At 51.0% G+C, this 4,626-nt stretch overlaps 1 long non-coding RNA gene across 1 annotated transcript; it reads right to left on the bottom strand.

Annotated features, from left to right (window-relative positions):
• Window positions 1–445: 445 nt before the first annotated feature.
• LOC130679676 (uncharacterized) lies at window positions 446–2,920 on the bottom strand. The gene is made up of 3 exons (XR_008992697.1): window positions 2,706–2,920; window positions 1,876–2,084; window positions 446–515 (listed from the first exon to the last, which is right to left on the bottom strand). It is a non-coding gene; the product is annotated as an uncharacterized LOC130679676 (long non-coding RNA).
• Between the last annotated feature and the right edge of the window lie 1,706 nt (window positions 2,921–4,626).

Here is a 4,626-nt window from a genome sequence, read left to right as displayed (position 1 = left end):
GCCAGCCTCCCCACTTACCCCGAACCCCATGCAGGGCTCAGCCTCTCCTACAGACAAATGCTGAACAAGCACTTAAATCACACAACGTGAAGGCCTTCTGATCTATGAACATGCCAAGACACCACGTATCCAGCCTGGCCCCAGGTGCTCCTCCTAGCAGGAGTGTAGTCAGATACCAAGGAGGGGGGAGCCTGGAGGTGGGGGCACATGGCAGGGCTGGGAAGCAATGTTTTCAAGGCCCCACCCTTCTGCCATCATCTCTGAATGTTTCACCGCTGTCTGAGGCTCGCGCTAGAATAGGGCTACTCAGAGTGCTGTCTAGCGCCCCTCTGCAGGCTACTTGCACAGATCCAGGATAAGATAAGCACAGCAATCGCCAGCAAGCTTTTAGATACTTTTATAGCAATTCAATAGTCATTTTATGTCAGCTGAATTTTAAAAAGTATTTTAATTGGCTGTATTTTGTATGTCTCCTGTTCATTTCATTTTTTCCAGCAATTCTTTTGTGTTACATTCTGCAAAAGAAATGACCAGTCCTTGATTAGAAATTAAAAAGAGAATCATTGGCCCTTGACCACAGAGCTGGGGAATTTCTGCTCAGATGTCTTTTCATCTTGGTCTTAACAACTTGCATGTCAACATTTTCACCTGAAAACGTGCCGCTTAAGGAGGCATGTACAGGAGGGGCAAATGGCCCCACTTCCTGGACCCCAGCAACCCACCTGACCCTGGTCAGCTCCCCACACACACGCACCCCACCCCAGACACAGCCAGTCCATAGCCCTCTCTCCTCCCTGGGAGCCCATAGGACTTTCTGTCTCCACCACTCATTTGGCAGTTCAGCTAATAAAAATCATAATAATAATTGAGTGCAAGGCTTTGTGCTGTGAAATGACACATGTCTTCTTGAACAGGTCTCTGGAGTGTTGCCTCCTGTAGCTGCTTTGCAGCCTCCATTGCCTGTGTGCAGAATCTCCACTCGCAGCTCACTGCCCACCCCTCTTGGCACGCGTGCCCTGTGGGCAAGGGTACTGCAGGAGCAGATGGACAGCGCAGGGCTGGACCCAGCAGCAAACAGCAGAACTGCCTCGGCGCTGGCAGAAAGGGAGAAGCCAAAAAAACCCTTTCCCTTTCTTTTACTTATTTCCAAGCACCAGGGCGTTTTTCTTTATATCTTAAAACAGATTGATTTTTTTTTTAAGGTAAAAAATTGAAACCGTACAGGGAGTAGACAGAACACAGGGTATGTGCAACCTACCAGCCCCAGGGCCCCCTCAGAGACAACCACTCCTGCCCTCCCTTCAAAGGGGCCCCTTGGGCAGCAGTGGGCACTGTTGTGTAGATCTGCCATTGTTTTCATGCCAGTGACACCGCCCAACCCTTCTGTACTAACATGTTCTGTTTTAACAGAGTAGATCTTGTACCCTGCTATCCATTCTCACCTGTTCCTCTCAAAATCTTCTTTCTCATTAGCTCAAGAGCTGGAAATTTCCTCAGAAACTTGCTCTTCCAGGGATGCCAGAATGGGGCCTCAGGTGTGGGTGTCTGTATGCCAGTCACCTGAGACAATCTGGGGCCCCACCCCTGGCAGGGGCTAGTGGCAGGCGCCTGGGAATGTCAGGTGAGCTTCCGGCCTTGCCAGATTCAGGACCAGCAGATTGTCTGCCTTCTCTAGTTACAAGCGAGGAAACTGAGTCTCAGGGAGGGGACATGATTGCCCGCGTCACATAGAAGGTCATGGCAGGGAGACCTGCAGCCTGGGGTGACGTGCTGGCTGCTCCCAGGGGCCTCAGGACCCACACTGGTCTCCTAGGGCTGCCGTAACTAACTACCACAAACTGGGCGCCTGAGGACAACAGCAATGTATTCTCTCACCGCTCAGGAAGCCGCAAGTCAGATGAGGTTGCTGGCAGGGCCACATTCCTCCTGAGGCTCCTGGGGCGGAGCTTCCTCTGCCTCTTCCAGCTGCTGGTGGCTCCTGGAAGTCCTGGCCTCGCAGACACACCACTCGAGCTCCTCTGTTGTCACGTGGCCTTCTTCCCTGTGTGTCTCTGTGTGCCCTCTCCTCTTCTTATAAGGAGACCCTAAACCCAGGATGATAATACCTCAAGGTCATTAACTTACTACATCTGCCAAGACCCTATTTCTAAACAAGGTCACATTCTAAGGTTCCAAGTGGATGTGAATTTGGGGGCCACATTTTTTAACCAACTACAAAAACAGTTCCACAGGCAGACTGGGTGTCTGTTTTGGGCTCCCAGTCCCCAGCCTCACAGGTTTCTCATAGCTTTAAACCTTGGATGCCAGGGGACCGAGAGGGGCAGCTTCAGGCCAGGAGCTGTGCATCCAGGTTGCTAGGCATAGCACCCCAGATCCCTGTGCCGTCTGGTGCCCCCAGTCCCAGCTGCTGGGTGTGACTGCTCACAGCCAATACCTCCTGAGGATCATCCCAGCCTACTGGAGCTGCCTGGCCAGAAATGCTGGTTGCTTCCAGATGGAGGCAATGAGTGAGTGATCCTGGAGCACACAAGGCCAGTCTCCTCGCTTCAGGAAGGGATACACTTTGCGGGGCCACTCCTACTCCAGAGCTGCCGGGGGGCCCAGCTGAGGTGAGAGCTGAGTTAAACCCACGTGTTTGTGAGTATCTTCCCTGCTTCCCTCACTGCCTCACACTTTCACCTGAGAGTCCTCCCTCAAACACTCACCTGCGCAAGAATCCCCGCCGCAGACTCTGCTTCTAGGCAACTTGACCTAAGATAGCAGGGAGGGCTGGGTGCGGCAGGCCTGGGAACAGGGGCAGTGGCTCTCCCTGAGTCAGCGAACCACCCAGCAACCCCTCACCCAGCCCTCCCTTTGCATTCACCCTGGGCACTAGGCGCCAGGGAAGAGAAGGTGGAGAGGGCACAGCAGAGGAAGGGTAAAAAAACATAGGTATCTCCATGGAGCTTGTATCACAGAAATAAGATGCACAGACATGAGCTGACTTGAGAGCAGTTACAGAACAATGTGGCCACATGCCCAAACCAACCAGCATCTCTTGGTTATCTGAGGATAAGTCACAAAGGGTTCCTGAGCAGGAATTCACTTCTAGGCACCCTCACCACCTCGCTCCGTTGTCGTATGTTCTTGGTTCAAATACCAGGAGGCAAGAATAGATGGCTAACTGGAGTCCTTCTACCACAGACCCCAAGGGTTGGCAGAGCCTAGGTCCACGAGTGTCTAAGGCATTATTATTAGGTAATTGGTTGGTTAGTTAGTTAACTGATAGTTAGTTAAAGAAAGAGGAGAATTTGGGCCAAGCCAGGCACAGAGAACATGGACAACGGTCCAAAGACAGCACGGCCTGGTTAAGGGAGTGCCAGTAGGTGTCTGTGGGAGTGTGAAGCAGGCAGTTGGGAATGAAGCTTAAGAGCTGAGCAGAGAGACCCCATGGGATCAGGAGAGCCTTGGGTGCTCAGCAGAGGAGTTAGGACGTCACCTTGAAAGTTGTGGGCAACCACAGAAGGATTTTAGAAACAAAATTACATGATCAGGTTTTCATTTTACAAAGGTTACTTTGGCAGTGGGTTGAAGGGTAATTTGGAAAGTGGTGTATTAGTTATTTATGGCTGTATAACATGTTACTCTAAAACGTAACAGCTTAAAGCAATGAATATTTATTATCTGACACAGTTTCTAAGGGTCAGGAGTCTGGGAGCAGCCTAACGGGGTGGTTCTGGATCGGGGTCTCTCCTGTCTGCAGGCTTGCCGAGGGCTGGAAGATCTCCTTCAAGACGGTTCACTCACATGCTGTTGGCAGAAGGCCTCAGGTCCTCACCATGTCGGCCTCTCCATAGGGCTGCTCACAACACGCACAGCAGCTAACATCAGAGCCAGCGATCCAAGAGAAAACAGAAAGGAAGCCACAGGCTTTTAGGGCCTAATCACATACAGTCACTTCTGCCATATTCTTTTTCTTAGAAGTGAATCTGTAAGTCCAGCCTACACTAAAGGGAGAGGAATTAACCTCTACCTTTTGGAAGGAGGAGTATCAAAGATTTGCAGACATGTTTTAAAACTGCCATAGGTGGTTGGTTAGCCTATAGCCAAGAGACCAGTTAGGAAACTATAGGAATGTTCTAGGAAAGAGACGTCATGGCCTGAACCAAGGCAGGGGCAGTGGGAATGGAAAGGAGGGGACATCTTAACGAGTTGTTAGTACCGGGATGGCTTATGGAGCATGGGGAACTGTGATGGGCTGGGAGCCCATTGGCAGGAGCAGTGTTTGGAGCACTGGCCACAGGACCCTTGGCATGCAGGGGTGGCCTGATCTGCCTCTACCTGCAAATGGAAAGAAGCTGTCAGGTAACAGCTTGGGGGATAAAACCATCACTAACCAAACTGAAAGCTTCTGGGAGCCCAGTAGTGAGAACCTTTTAGATCTATCCCTCTAGAATAAGGTTAAGGTAAGAACAGTCCCACCCCTTACAGAAGACAGAAACCACAGGTAGACAATGATAATTGCGGAGCAACATGCTCTGAGTGAGGATGTCATGTCCTACAGCTCTGCCACCTATCCTGGATGTGGCAGGCATGCATGTGTTCACTCACTCATTCAACAAATGTTTGCTAAGCATTCCCATGCCC

Source organism: Manis pentadactyla, chromosome 11, assembly GCF_030020395.1.
Source record: "Manis pentadactyla isolate mManPen7 chromosome 11, mManPen7.hap1, whole genome shotgun sequence".
Classification (NCBI taxonomy): domain Eukaryota; kingdom Metazoa; phylum Chordata; class Mammalia; order Pholidota; family Manidae; genus Manis; species Manis pentadactyla.
This window is presented reverse-complemented; position numbering and strand designations above follow the sequence as displayed.